Here is a 16,215-nt window from a genome sequence, read left to right as displayed (position 1 = left end):
CTAATCCTATTCAGATTACAGGCAAATATCACAGGCTAGCTTCTCTGAAAACTCTTAGATGTCAGTCCCATAGCTATGAACATGTTTGCCATTCCCCAGAGAAAGAGATCCTTTTTCAGGTCGATCTTCAAACCTGGTGGCAGAGGGACAGAAGAGAAGGCTTCACAAATATAAACATTTAATGGTGAGGTAATAATACTGGTGTTAATGGTGACAACACGGGCACAAGGCTGGGAGAGTCCTTTGGCAGCTGACTTTCTCTCTTCCAGGGAAGCTTGTCACCTTTGCCAGGTGTCTGTGGCACCTCTGTGGTGCTAGTCATCACTCTGCAGAGGTGGGATTGTCACTTCCAAACAAGCAAACACCAGTTCAGCCTGAAGAAGCAGGTGAGCCACAGGAATAGTCTAAAGTCTTTCAGGCTGCTTTCTGTCCCAGTAACTCTGTGTAAAACGAGAGAGTAGGAGCTGGTAAAATATGGAGTGGTTCCGCACAAGTCTTCCACTCACATCTAGACCTGGGTGCAAATGGACATGCCCTTCCTTGGAAACTGCCAACCATCTGCAAGGGGCTTTATACACAGTGTACTAGGCAACACCCGCTATCACATGACATTTCATCAACACCCGGGCCACAAGCATAGAGATGTCACCAACTCCTGCAGCTAGAGTCCAATTGCAAGGGACAGAGAATGTTTCCAGCTATTTTAAGCAAGAATAGGAAATTACTCCGGGAAATTAGGTCCTCACAAAATTCCTGGAAGGCCTGAGAGGAACTGTCTCTGAACTCACAAAACACTACCATTGAATTGGTCCCCAAGATTGCTGTCCTCTGTGCCACTAGCAGGAAGGTGTGGGGGGGGAGGGCGGGAGCTGCCTCTAAAGATGCAGATTGCAGCAGAGATCTAATGATTAAGACCCCATGCCACTACAGCCTCTCTCAAGAGCCACAAGAGCCACAAGAGCCTCCGGCTCTACCCACAAAAACCAGTGGCTGAGCAATTGCCAAAATATTGTCACACATACCCCCCCACAACCTCCATCACCACCACACAATGTGTCCAGCAACTACAGCCAGAGCAGAAGACAGTCTGCTTCACACCTTCCTTCTGAACCTCACACAAATGTATCTAATTGTCAAACAAAACTGAATTCTCATCCACAGCCCCAGCTGCAAAGGTGTCTGGGAGATGTAGTTTTTAGATTTCCATCCTTTGGAGTCAGAAGGCTTCATAGGACAGGGTTAGAAAGGAGGTGGCATAGCTGGTACCACACCTCCATTTTACAGCTAAGGAAGCTGGAGTTCCAAGAATTAAGGACTGTACCAGGGCTGGTGAACAGGGTCTTGCAGGTTCTACACTACAAAACCCACAGTCTTGTGCATTACACAAAATCAGCGGCTTCAGTGCATTTGGAGCTTTGGCACTCTTGGAGCATGTCTTTGCCCAAGAACCCAGAGTAGAGCAGAGGCCACCACACAACACCTGCCACAAGCTCAAAGGCTGGATGGTAGGCAGTGAAAAACAACTGAGATCCAAAGACCATAAACAGCTCATGTAAGGTTGCTAGGAGAAGGGATTGAAAAATGAAACCCAAGGTTTCTAATTACAGCTACTCTCCTTTGCTCCAGGAGTAGTTGGACAGCCAACCACCATCCAGGCCCTGCTGCCACATTCACAGAACCCTCCTTATTTGTCGCCCATCAAAGTTAAAACTACCAGATGGTTACTCTTCCAGTTGTCTTGGGGCTCAGGATCAACCAATCAGATGTCCCCCCCCATCTAAGACCTAGGAGTCAGCTGACACAGAGGCATGAGGAACACAGAGATCCATTGTGACAGCAGATGGCACTGAGGCACTTGGGGCACCAGGGACCATCTCCATGTCCACACATGACAATATATGCCGGGGTTTTATAGACTTCACTTGAGACTTGTCACCCGATTGGCCAGACTTGGGCCATGATCCAGACTGCTGCATGGTTTCCTTTGTTCCGTCTGCTTTCCAAACCACTCGCCAGCCCTCCTGGTTATTTTTCCAGTTCTCCAAGATCATTTTGATAAAAGTCCTTTTCTGCTTAAATAAGCCAGAATTGCTTCCTGTTGCTTGGAGCCAAGAGCTCTGGCTGCTAAAGCTGAGTCGCCAGATTTCGCCTGGCTTCCCTCAGTGAGACCACACAGAGCACCACTAATTCCTAGATACCTCAGGCATCCTAGACTACTTCCTGAAAGCTCCCAGTCCCAGGACCTTTGCCTGGTGATCTGACGTCAAGAGTTCTGGCAGGACATGCAGGGCATGCCTATAATCCTAGCACTCTAGAGGTGGGGAGAGAAGGTTCAGAAGGTCATGTCAACCTCAGCTACATACCAAGTTCAAGGCCAGACCCACTGAGGTACATGAGACGCAGCCTCAAAACAATAAGGGGGGGGCTGGGGATTTAGCTCAGTGGTAGAGCATTGTAGTCTGTTTACAGCAGAGCATGAATCAATGGTTGTCTTGAGGCCTTAAGAAGAGAGGAGGTAAGGGTCCAGCTATGGTCCACTGAGCAGTGTTCCTTATCAAGGCCAGACAGGGAATGGGGAAGAGCCTAGAGAGAGCCTGGGAAGGACAGGGAAGGCTAGGGGCGGGGGAGGGGCGGGGAGGTGGGTGCTGGGAAGGTCAGGGATGGGTAGGAAGGGTCTGGGAAGTTTAGAGGAGTCTGGGAAGAGCCCGGGGAGTGCATGGGAAGGTCAGGGATGGATGGAGGAGGGCCTGGGAAGATCAGGGAAGGCTGGGAAGGTCTGGGCACTTATTGCTCTTGCACAGGACCCAGATTGTTTCCCAGCACCCACGTGGTGTCTCACAAGCATCGGTAACTTCCAGGGGATCCAAAGCCCTTTTATGACTTTCATGGGCAATACACATAAGCGCCTGCAGGCAAAACAAAACAACAACAACAAAAACCTCATGCACATAAAACAGAGGAAGTTTAACATTTCTAAAAGTAATTTAATAAAGGCCAACCAGTGAACAAGCTCAAGGGTCACTAAGACAACAGTGTGCTTCAAACTTGGACTTATTTCTGTGACAATCCCCACAATCCTTACTTTCCTACTACAATTCCCTTCAGTGTGATTGGAGAGAGGCTCCAAAGCTAGGGTGCTACTGCTCCTTCAAGAGGACCTGAGCTCCACAGAGGCAGGAAGAGCAGCTCTAGCGGGTAGGCAGGAGGATCAGAGCTCAAGGTTGTGGTCAACAACATACTGAGTAAAAGGTCAATCTGAATTCCATGAAATCCCGGGGCATGGGGAGAGCTCAGGGCACAAAAGGCCTGCTCCGTAAGCATGAAGACCTGAGTTTGATTTCATAGAACCCAGGTTTGTTTTGTTTTAATTTAGAGCTTCTGATTAGGCTGGTTAAGAGCGCTGACTGCTCTTCCAGAGGACCCGAATTCAATTCCCAGCACCCACATGGCAGTCCATAACCTCAGTTCCAGGGACTCTGACACCCTCACAGTGACACACATGCAGGCAAAACACCAGTGCATATAAAATAAAAATAAATAATATATATTTTTAAAAGTTTGTAATCAAAGGCAGACGGCCAAGTGAGAATCTGTCTCAAAATAAAACAGACAGAAAAGACGAAGATAACAATGACAACAAAAGCCATAAAAGCAAAGGTGGGAGGAGAGGACAAGGTGAGGAACAGCCAAGGAACAACACCCAACGTTGACTTCTGCCTTCCACATACACATGGAAACACACAGGAATTACCACAAAAATGCACAGAAAAAAAGAGAGAAAATGAACTGAGACTCAAGGAGGATCATATGTCTTAAAGACAGAAGTGTAGAAAAATGCCACTGGTCCTGCTGTGGCCCTAAGAGACCAGAAATGATGGAGCCACCAGCATTCCGGCCTGCTGGGATCCCCACAAAAGAAAGATGCTACTTTTTCCTCTAGAGCAGGCAGGCTTGGACTTCCCATTAGACCCAAACACCAGCCCAGACCATCCCTTGAGGAGAGCTTGTGGACTTTGGAGTTAGTCCGAGTTGGGTTTGAATCCCAGCTATGACAGTCAACATCTATGGGATCCTGGTCAAGTCTTTTAGGCTAACTAATTACAAAGGTGATGCCCAAGGAGGTATACTTCCAAGAATTTGTGTCCTCTTGTCTCTAGATTTGTCTCTGTTACTTTCTTTGGCTAATTTAACTTCTCTGGTTATTAGAAAGCAGATGAGAAGGGAGTGGGGGTGAGTGTTTGTATAGTGGACCTTACAGTCATCTCTCCTGGACTCCAACTGCCTGGACTCCAGGAAGCTCAGTCTGTCTGCATCAGAATGTCCTCAGGGGTCAGCAAAATGACTCAATAGGTAAAAGGGCTTGCTGCCAAAGCCTGAAAATCGGAGTTCAATCATTGAAATTCAGATAAAGGTGAAAGGAGAGAACCAGTTCTACGAAGCTGGCCTCTGAGTTCTCCACGAACACTCTATGGTACACGTACCCATCACACATACACACCAAAAATAACAATAATACATTTGTAAAATAAAGGTCGTGAGGATAAAAGCTTAGGCCTCCAGCCAGCAGCCAGTATCAAAGCGCCATTCACGAGAGAAACCTTTGACTTTCTAGCCCAATTTAGCGGCCAGTTGATTATGTTCACCTGAGATACCCCAGCTGCCACTGCACGGAGTTTGAGACCCCACCCCCACCCCCCAGTTAGCTTGGAGAATCTTGAGAGAGAATCATCCACTTCCTTTTTAAACCTCTAAGGTTTGAGGTAGCTACAACATCATAAATAACAACAGAACTCCAGTTAAGGCCTTTCTGAGCCTCAGTAGAGGTCCTATAAAATGGGATGATAGTTACTGCTAAAACCTCTGTTGGGGAGGGCTGTGGACACAGTTCAGTCTGGGAAGTGCTTGCCTTGCAACCATGAGGACTTAAGTTCAAGGTCCAGAACCTATTTGAAAAAAAAAAACACATAGTATGTATGTATGTATGTATATGTGTGTATGTATGTATATGTGTGTATGCATGTATATGTTGAGTATGGTGACATATTAAATATATGATCCCAGCTCTGAGATGGAGAAATTCTCCCAGATGGTGCATCCTGGGGTTGTTGGCCAGCCAGTCTAGCCTACTTGGCTTCAGGTCAGAGAGAGACTCCGTCTTTAAAAACAGGGTAGATTGAGGCTAGAGAGATGACTCAGAGGTTGAGAGCACTGGTTTCTCTTCCAGAGGTCCTGAGTTCAATTCCCAATGGTGGCTCACAACCATCTGTAATGGGTTCTGATGCCCTCTAATGTCATGCAGGCTTAACATGCAAATAGAATACTCAGATAGATAGATAGATAGATAGATAGATAGATAGATAGATAGATAGATGTTAAAACAAAGCAAACAGAATGGATTGGGTAGGCAGACCAAAGTGCCTACCACCAAGCCTGACAACCTGAGTTGGATCTCTAAGACCTACACAGCAGAAGGAGAGAACCAATTCCCAAGTCCCACAAATTGTCCTCCAACTGCCACATATGTACTGTAGCATTCCCCCTCCCCCAGTAAATAAGTGTACTTTTAAAAACTAAAAGAAAAACAAAATAGATAACACCTGAAAAACAATACTTGAAGTTGTTCTCCGTCGCTGGGAATACACATTGTCTTAGTCTGTGTTCATTGCTGTGAACAGACACCATGACCAAGGCAAGCCTTATAAAGGACAGCATTTAATTGAGGCTGGCTTACAGGTTCAGAGGGTCAGTCCATTATCATCAAGGTGGGAACATGGTAGCATGCAGGCAGACGTGGTACTGGAGAAGGAGCTGAGAGTTCTACATCCAGATTTGCAGGCGGCAGGAAGACTAGAACTCTGAGCTTGGAATGAGCTTTTTGAAACCCCTAAACCCATCCCCGGAACACATTTCCTCCAACAAGGTCACACCTCCTAATCCTTCTGAGTAGTGCCACTCCCTGGTGACTAAGCGTTCAAACATTTGAACCTGGGGAGGGGGCATTCTCATTCAAACCACTAAACACATACATATGCACTTGCAGTCCTTTGCATGCATGCACCAATATGCATACTCATACACAGACATATGGGTCAATTTAGTTCATAGTAACAATGATCATCTACTGGGTACGTGTTGTGTTTCAGCCACTGTGGGAAATGTCTGATGTATTCTTGTCATTTAAAGCAGAATTCAGAGTTGAGTAGCTGGTGAGCTAAGCTGTGTTAGGCTCTGACTCTGACCAAAAAAAACTTGGGAGTACAACCTAAAAGAAGGAAAGATGTATTTCAGCTCAGTTTCTGTCCACAGTCCTTGGAGCCACTGCTCTGGGCTCATGTTAAGGCAGAGAGCATCATGGTAGTAGGGACAGATGGCAGATCTGGGTTGTTCCCTTCAGAGTGGACTGGAAACGAAGCAGAGCTGTAACAGAAAGAAGCCATCACAGGATAGAACCTCTAAAGGCATCCCCACACCAGCCACCTACTCCGTCTGACTAGGCTCCACCTCTTATTTCTGACCACCTCTCCATCGTGCCATCTTACTAGGAATCATCAAGGGATAGATCTGTTGATTACATCAGAACCTTCCGGATCCCCCCCCAGACATAGCCAATGGTGTGCTTTACTAATCTCCACAAGTCTCTCAAGCCAATCAAGGTGACAGTCAACGTCAACCATCCAAAATGCCCATAGTGGAACTGTCTGTCAGGTCCAGTGGTTGATGAAGGAAGGTAAGCGCTCAAGAGGCCAATTTGAATAGGAATTCATGTCCCCTTGAGGGAGTTTAAGCATGGTTCTGTTTTGTGGCCAGTCCTGTGCTCTTGGCCCTGTTTCCATATGCGCCATATGCTCTAGTGTCAAAAGAGATGACAGAACTTGAATCGAATCTATTTTCGCTTCTAGGAACACTGTTAATAAGGGTTAGCAGCACCTGGTCACAGCCAAAGACAGCTGATTCTCAGAGCAGGAAAAGCCTCTGCTTAAGAGACTGTTCTCAGCTTCTGAGGATCTCAGAAATCAGAAGCTAGTCCTACACACACTCACACACACACACACACACACACACACACACGCATGCATGCACACATACACACAAACTTACATACACTTACACATACACAGGAGTGGATGGGTTGCCATGGGACCTGACTCACAGAGGGTTGGGGTGAGGCATGAATAGAAGAACTCCTGCCACATAGACAGGTGCTATTAAGTGGCAGAGAGATCTGTCCTCATGCCAAGCTGACAAAATCCTTTTCTAACCCAGGCAGAGACCCAGGTGGTTGGGTAGAAGACCCCAGCTGCACAGCAACCCCCACCACCCTTTCCTCTGACTCCAGCAGGGCTTTGTCTCCAGTAAAGTCAGCCCCTCCCCCTCACCACTTCTGAGGCGGATTCTCCTTATATAGTCCTGGTGTCCTGGAACTCACTCTGTAGAACAGGCTGGCCTTGAACTCATCCTGCCTCACCTTCCTCCCGTGCTTGGCTACAACCTTGAATTTGAAAGATCATCCTGCTTCCATTTCTCCGGATTCTGGGATTTCAAGTCTGTACCTTGTCTGGTTTATGAGGTATGGGAGGATGGAATCCAGAGCTTCAGGCATTCTAGGGAAGCAATCTACCAACAGAGCCATCTGCTCAGTCCATCCCTGTTTTCTATCTTTCTCCATGAATTGTTTTCCTACTTGGAAAAGAAAGGGCTATCTGTACATATGTGGAGGCCAGAGATCGACAACAGGTGCCTTTGTCTTCCTCTTCCGCCTGCCATCTTTTTAATTAATTAATTAATTAATTAATTAATTAATTTTGATACAGGGTCTCACTATGTAGCCCTGACTAGGCTGGAGCTCCCTAAGTACACCAAGCTGGCCTAGATCTCAGAGATTGGCCTGCCTTGGCCTGTCAGATGTTGAGATCAAAGTGAACATCACCATCTTGGCTCCACCTTAAGGTTTGTTTTGTTTTTTTTAAACCTTTCTTTCTCACTGAACCTAGAGCTTACCGATGGCTACCTAGGCTGACTGGCCAGGGAACTCCAGGGATCCTTGTGTTTCTGCTTCCCTGGCACTGGGGTTATGGAATGACAAGGGGGAGGTAGGAAGCCAGGTTCTCAGAAGTATCCTGGCTCACACTGGGGCCCCATCGGTTACACAGATGGTGCCTACCTCACAGAGCTTAGTGTAGTCTTGGACACTGGGTACATGCAGTTCTGATAAGTGCATCTCACCAACACAGACCTCTTTGGGTAAGCTTAGCACCTCCGTCATCCCAAGCCAGAAAAGGACTTGGCTGTACCTTGCCCTCAGCCAGCCAGCCTATGTTTTGTTCCTTGTTAGATCTGCTCTCTTCACAGACAAACAACCCCCTCCCCACAAGAGTTTCTAGGATGTGCCACTTTGGCCTAAAGCAAGCCTCTTGTTAGCACCCGGTTAGGGATGTCCAGATGATGCACCAAAGGCCATTAAATAGCCCCAGATGGTTGAGGGTGTTTGTTTTGTATCCCATGGACTCTCCTTGGAGCCCTGCCAGCCAGAATAGAAGCCAAGTGTGCAGAGAGGGCCTGCACAGCTGGGTATGGCAGAGTTTCCTCAGGCAAGGCAGTGACACAGCTGGGTACGGCAGAGTTTCCTCAGGCAAGGCAGTGAGACCGGAGACCAGAGGTTCCATTCTTCTGTCTGTCCTTCAGGCTCACCCCATCCAATTATTCTGTCTGTCCTGACTCACGCTTATCACAGGGAAGGAGTTTGAGACCAGTCATTTACATTTTAGTCTGAGTGTAAGTGTTCCTCGAGCCTCTTTATTGTGGAATAAAAGACTTTATTTTCTTCTCCAGGAATTCTAGCATGTGTGAGGCCTTTGGCTTTAATTGAGTAACAGAGAAGAGAGGAGGAGGACACAGACAAACAGAAGGAAAGACAAACACCATGCAAAGTTTCTCTGCGCATCCTTAAAATAGAAGGATTCAGAGAGTAAAAAAGGAAAACGATGTGGCAAACTGGCTGATAGATTAAAAAAAAAAAAAAGATGCGGAAGTCCAGAATCCAAATGGAAAAGATGGACTAATGTAAAAATCTAAAGTCCTCTACAATAAAACACAGCACCAAGCAGAGGCTGCAAAACTGCTGTCCTGCACATCCAACCTGGCCCAAATAGGGCTTTTACAAAGCTTAACATTTTCCCCAAGAGTACTGGAGATGTAGCTCGGTTAGTACAGTATTTGCCTACTGTGAGCAAAGTTCTGGGTTCATTCCCCAGCAGTGCATAGACCAGCTGTAAGAGTCCATGCCTATAATCCTTTCACTGGAGAAGGGAAAGCAGAAGGTTCAGAAGTTCAAGGTTAGTCTCAGCTACACAGTGAGTTCAAGGCCAGCCTGGGCTACATGAGACCCAGTCTCAAACAGAAAAGAAAGGAAAGAAAGAAAAAAAAAACCCAGAACTTTCCCCATAAAAATTCAAATTTCCGGCATCTCCAGGAAAAAAGTTAGAAGATCTAGCTAGCATACTGGCTCTCATCTTGGCATGTGGTGGCAGTTGGCTTGTGGCCAGTAGGAGCTGCCAATCTCAGAGAGCCAGCTTTACTTGCATGGGTTGCTTGCCTAGCCTCAGCAGGCACGGAGGTTTTCCATAAACAAAAGAAAAAGACAAAAGATACTCCAGGAGACTGTTTACAGTACATCCAGCAGAAAGATCTTATCTAGTCTGTGTAAACAGAAAAGCAACAGTTCAATCGAAGAATGGGGGCGGGGTGGAAACAGGTCCCTCATAGCCTAAGAACTTCAAATAGCCATGAACAGGAAAGACTCAACTTCCTGGCAAGCAGGAAAAAGCAAACAAAAATGAGAAGATACTTTTTTTTTCCCTCCCCGAGGCTGTCAAATGGCACAATATCAAAAAGCTCTCTGACACTCGCTCTTGGTAAGGACATAGAAGCTTGTGGGTGCTGTAAGGATCCAGGACTGTTGTTGGAACTTTCCTAGAGGCCAGTCTGGCAGTTCCTGTCCATCTTTTTCTTTGCTTGCTTAGTAATGAGGTTATTTATTTATTGGTGTTTTTGAGACAGAGTTTCCTGTGGATCAGGCTGGCTTCAGTTTCACTTGGTAGCCTAGGATGATTGTAAACTTCCACTTCCCAAGTTGTTTATTTATTATTTATTTATTTTAGGGTAGCATTAAGGGAAAAAAATCATGAATTTGTGCATCACAGTGTGCTCTTGAGGTCAGAGAATGACCCTCACAAGTTGGTTTTCTCCAGGACCTGCAAGTTATTTAGTTATTCATCTATCTATCTATCTATCTATCTATCTATCTATCTATCTATCTATCTATCTATCTTTTTATCTATATATTTATTTAGAGGCAGGCTTTCACTATGTAGATCAAGCTGCTCTTGAATTTGAACCCTTTCTGTCTCTACTTCCCAAGTGTTAGCTTTGCTGGAATGGGCCACCATTCCTTCCAACTTTTCTTTTTTACCTTTTTCTTTTCTTTTTTTCTATTTTCTTTTCTTTTGGATTGGAACTCAAGGAAATCTGTCTGTCTGCATCCCTAGTGCTGGAATTAAAGGTGGTTACGATATGAACACATTTTAAAACAAGTTTCAAACCATTACAACAAGGAGCCCCCAGGAGATGACTCAGCAGGTAAAGGGGCTTGTTAGCAAGACTAACATCCGTAGTTCAGTCCCTGGGACTGACATGGTAGAAGGAGAGAATGAAATCCTGCAAATTGTCTTCTGACCTCAACACCTCTCTCTCTCTCTCTCTCTCTCTCTCTCTCTCTCTCTCTCTCTCTCTCTCTCTCACACACACACACACACACACACACACACACACACACACACACCATAAATGTAAAAATAATTAGAACAACAATGCTGCACTAGTGAATAGTGGTATGCACATTAGATCTTTGGAAACTATTGCGTACACTTAGCATGCTGCACAAAGCAGGTAACACACTCATAGTGAGGGAATAGCTCCATTGTGATATCCTAGTCACTTTGCCCTTGTACATCTGGCTGGGTAGACAAAGGCTTGGTAGAGCTCTCAGGGTCAACAAAGTAGGAGAAAGGAGGTTGGGAGGAACCACTCAGGCTGTCATGACAAGTGTCCCATACCAGGAACTTCAATGACAGATGTGATATGGTTCTTCACTTACTTCCCATTTGTGGTGGTTTGGATAAGAATGGCTCACATAGGCTCACATATGCGGATGCTTAGGCATCAGGGAGTGGCACTATTTGAGGATTAGGAGGTGTGGCCTTGTTGGAAGAAGGCTTTGAGGTTTCAAAAGTCTACTCCTCACCAGGTCCAACAGTCCAACAGTCTCTCTCTCTCTCTCTCTCTCTCTCTCTCTCTCTCTCTCTCTCTCTCTCTCTCTCTCCCCCCCCCCCCCCGTGGATCAGGATGTAGTTCTTAACTACCTCTCCAGCACCATGTCTGCCTACATATTACCATGTTCCCCACCATAATGATAATGGACTATAACCTCTGATATTGTAAGCAAGCCCCAAGTAAATGCTTTCTCTTGTAAGAGTTTCCTTAGTCATGTGTCTCTTTGCAACCATGGAACAGTGACTAAGACACCATTCTGGGGGCTAGAAGTCACCATCAAGATATCAGGAATAGGGACTGGGAAGATAGTCAGTTCAGTGCTTTAGCAAACATGTGAACCTGAGTTCAAGGACCTAACTCTGTTTTTCTTTTTTTATTCCTACTATGCACTGGCAATGACTTGTCTTCCCGAGGCCAGTATGCTGCTGAATCAGGAGGATTGCAAGTTCAAGGCCTTCTTGAGCAACTCAGTGAGCCTTTTCCAGTGGAAAATTAGGAAGGCTGGGGATGGGGCTCATTGGTAGAGAGCTGGCACATGGCCCAGGTTCAATCTGAAACACTGAAAAAATAAAGTTACATACTAAAAGCTTGATCCTCAATGGAATTCTCAGGATTAGGGATAGGACCTTGAATATGTAGAGCCTAGTGGGAGGTGACTAGGCCATAAGGGACTATTCTTGATGAATAGGCTGAAGTTCCTCTTGAGAGATTGGGCTTGGAATGGGATTAGTCTTCTGAGAGTGAGTCAGATCTTCTGTGACTATGTGTTGGTTTGAATAGGTATGTCCCCCTAGACTAATGTGTTTGAATGTTTGGCTCATACAGAGTGGCACTATTAGGAGGTGTGGCTTTGTTGGAGTAGGTGTGGCCTTGATAGAGGAAGTGTGTCACCGTGGGGATGGGCTTGGAGGTCTCTTATGCTCAAGCTACACTCAGTGTGGCACCCAGTCTCCTTCTGTGCCTGTGGGTCAAGATGTAGAACTCTTGGCTCTTTCTCCAGTACCGTGTCTGCCTGCATGCTGTCATGTTTCCCACCATGACGATAATGGACTAAACCTCTGAAACTGTAAACCAGCCCCAATTCAATGTTTGCCTTTATAAGATAAGAGTTGCCTTAGTCATGGTGTCTCTTCATAGCAATAGAATCATCCCAACTAAGGCAGACTGTGACACTTCTCATAAGAGTGGGTTATTACATATCAGATTAGCCTCCTGCCCTCTTCGTCTTTGTCATTGTCATTGACATCGTCATCATCATCACGTGTACATGATGTGGGGGTTATGCATGCCACTTTGTACAGCCAGTTCTCTCCTTCCACCTTTACATGGATTTGAGCTTATGTCACCGGGCTTGTGTCATAAGAACCTTCACTTTCTGAGCCATCTTGCTGGGTCCTTGCTTCCTGCCTCTTGCATACATACTTCCTCCAAACATACTCTAAACCCCTTCCACTGCTTCACTGTGTTTTGATGGAGCCTGAGGCCCTCACCAGAATCCAAGTAGGTGTCAACATGATAACCTTGGATCTCCACAAAAGAGAGTTTTTTTTTTTTAAAAAAAAGCTTATTTGGTGGCATATGCCTATAATCCTAGTGTTATGTAAGATGAGGCAGACAATCTAGAGTTCCAGGCCAACCTGGGCTACATAGCAAGACTATGTCACATACTCACAAAATGAGAGCCATGTGTGGCGACACATGCCTTTGAAACTCAGTCCTGGAGGCAGAGACAGGCAGATATCTATAACTTCAAGACCTATTTGATCTACATAGCTAATTCCAGTGTTAATTTCACTGGGCAAGAATAAGACCACTACCACAAATTTTGAGGCAAATCTGAAGCAACCCTTACAAAATACTGACCAGGATGATGAACATTGGCCAGGTTCATACCTGGCATTCCCAGAGTCTGGCACCATATTACATTAGTCAGAAGCTTATATGGGCAAAACCCACAAGGCTTTTGGGGGCAAGCATACATCCTCACATACTTCCTGCCTATGTACCTCCCACCTATGTGTAATCAAGCACATCCTGTGCAGTTGAGGCAACCAAACTTGTATACAGAATTGAAAACACGGAGCTTTTATCTTACTTGAAGGACAGCCCTCAGCATTCCAGGAAGTTATATGTCCTTGGGCAAGTGGGGCTTACAGGTAAGAGACATTTTGTTCTATAGATCTCTTAAGTGCAATAATTTAAACATAACTTTAGCCCTCATACCAGGTCAGCCAATGCTGCATAGTGGCACCCTGTCTCAAACAAGTAAACAAGAGGGGACAAGAGAGATGATTTAGTGGGCAAAAGGTTTTCCCCTGCAAATGTGAGAATTTGAGTTTGAACCATTAGAACTCAGTAAAAGCTGGACATATAACTCTAGACAGCATCTGTAATCCCTGCTCTCTGGATGGGAGGCAGAGACAATACACCTGCATGCTCCCATGCATGCTAGCTTGGTCTATGCAAAGATGAACAACAGAAAGCTGGATCTCTTAGTTGCAAGGTGGCAAGTGAGAACTGGTGCCAGAAGTAGTCTTCTGATGTCTATTCCTCTACCTATCACACCATGAGCACATACACACACTCACATGTACACCTTCATACACACACACACACACACACACATACTCACACATTCACACTCAGATATTCCCAGTGGCACTTGTCTTTAGTCTCAGTACTTGGGAGGAAGAGGCAGGAGCATCTCTATGAGTTGGAGGCCAGCCTGCTTTCTATAGTGAGTTTCAGGACATCCAGGGCTACAGAGTGAGACCTTGTCTCAAACAGAAAAAAAAAAGTAATTATAAAAAAAGTAAACTGGAGAATAAGAGAAGACACTCACTATCAGCTTCTGGCCCCCATGCACATGTGCAAGCACATATACCTGCACACATGAATACACACCAAAATGAAGAAGAGGGAGGGGGAGAGGAAAAAGGGGAATTTAATAGGGTCTGAGGTGTAGCTCAATGTTAGAGTTCAGACAGTTAGCATGCGTGAAGCCATGGATTCAATCCTTACTATCAAAAAATAAAAATAAAAATAAAGCCCAAGAAATTGAAAATAAGTAGTAATGAATTGAGTATAGATAAGGGCCTTAGATACAGCTTGATGGGAAAGTGCTTGTCTAGCATGCTTGAGCGCTGGGCCAGATCTCCCCCACTGCAAAACAAAACAAAAGATAAGACACAATTACAGTGAATACATGTGTGCATTTGAATATTAAGCAGATCCTTTTGCATATGAATAGGTAGCATTGATGACCCTGGAAGAAGGAGGAACAGAGTTCCCAGAAAGGTAGAAAAAGGATTTTAACATTTTATACATATTTCATACATCAGTGCCCACCCCCCAGGATGTGTGAACTGCCGAAAGTGGGAAGGAGGGCTGGAAAGCGCGTGCAAAAATTGGAATCTGTTTGTGTTGTCCTTGGGAATGTAAAATCCTGGAGGGTCTGTGGAAGACAGGAACCTAGGCAGAAAGGGCAAATAGGTCATGAGCTCCCGCAGGGGAGACATCCCAGCCCGTCCAACTTACAGATGACTTCCTTGTAGCCTGGGTTAGATAGGGAGATTTCTTCCCTGCCCTTTGTTCACAAGCAGAGTGAAAGGACACAAGGTTGAAAGGTAAAGAGAACCAGAAATCCAGGTGCCTTCCTCCACACTTTTAGCCTCTGTTTTGCCTCTTCCTGTCACCTCCTTTGCAGAACCCCCCAAAGCCCTGTATTACAATAGCTATTGTCCAAAGCTTTTCACCAGGTCCACCTTACTGCTAACTTATTGCTGGTTGAGTCTATATGGGACTGTGTCCTCACCCTGCCTACAAGCTCCTTAAAGGTAAAGTGGTACAGTACCTGTATCTACAGTGCCAACTAACTCCAAAGGCTGAGGCTGGAGACCACAGGAACCTAGGCCTTAGACAGTCTCGGCAACACAGTGAGACATTGTAAGAAGAAAGTGAATGAATGAATGAATACAAAGAGGGGGTTTCTCAAAGGTAAAAACTTTAAAAACAAAACAAAACAGAGTTTCTCTTTGTAGTCTTGGCTGGCCTGGGACTCACTCTGTAGACTAGGCTAGCCTGGAAGTCAGAGATCCTTTTGCTTCTGCCTCCCAAGTCCAAGTGCCACCATGCCCCCACTAAAACTGAGTCTTAAACCTATAACCTCAGCACTTTGGGAATCTGAGATAGGAGAACGGAGTTTGAAGTGGGCATGGGGTACACAAAAACATCTGTGGAAGAAGGAAGGGAAGGGAGGGCAAAAGAAAAATTTAAAAGAAAAAAAAAACCTTTCCTCTACTTTGCAGAGACACTGTCTAAAAGAAGAAAGAGAAGAAGGAAGATCAGAGGGGATGAGGAAAAAGAAGAGAAGGAAAAAGAGGAGAAAAGGAGAGAGCAAAAAGAAATGAAGAAAACATACCAACTCTTAGCTGCTTCTAACCACTCTGGCTTTTGGGGGGGCCTGGGAGAGGGCTTGAGACGGGGTCTCTCTATGGAGTCCTGGCTGGCTTCAAACTCACAGAGATCCACCTGCCTCTGCCTCCTGAGTGCTGAGATTAGAGCTATGCATCACCGTGTCTAGCAGCCATCAGATTGGAGGTGGGGCAGGGGTCTTCATTGCATATTCATAAGTAAAAAGAAAGGCTGTGTATTGTGTTTCCAAGCATGTGACAGCTGGCCGAAAGGCAGTCTGGAAGAGTCAAACTGCAGAGACAGTAACAGAAAAGAAATAATTGCTTTCCTAGTGTTGGGGATGGGGAAGGATGAGTAGGTAAGTCACAAGAGGAGGCTCTGTTTTGGTTTTGGGACGTGGTCTTCTGTAGCTGAGGCCAGCCTGTGACGCATTATGTAGCTGAAAATGACTCTGAATTTCAAATCCTCTGACTT

The 16,215-nt window shown here is 45.6% G+C and overlaps 1 long non-coding RNA gene across 1 annotated transcript; it reads left to right on the top strand.

Annotated features, from left to right (window-relative positions):
* Nucleotides 1-274: 274 nt before the first annotated feature.
* LOC114621535 lies at nucleotides 275-15,977 on the top strand. The gene is made up of 2 exons (XR_003711449.1): nucleotides 275-386; nucleotides 15,636-15,977. It is a non-coding gene; the product is annotated as an uncharacterized LOC114621535 (long non-coding RNA).
* Nucleotides 15,978-16,215: the final 238 nt, after the last annotated feature.

This window comes from Grammomys surdaster, unplaced genomic scaffold (assembly GCF_004785775.1).
Source record: "Grammomys surdaster isolate TR1022 unplaced genomic scaffold, NIH_TR_1.0 182, whole genome shotgun sequence".
Classification (NCBI taxonomy): domain Eukaryota; kingdom Metazoa; phylum Chordata; class Mammalia; order Rodentia; family Muridae; genus Grammomys; species Grammomys surdaster.
Note: the sequence above shows the minus strand (reverse complement) of the source record. Positions and strands in the feature narration are given on the sequence as shown.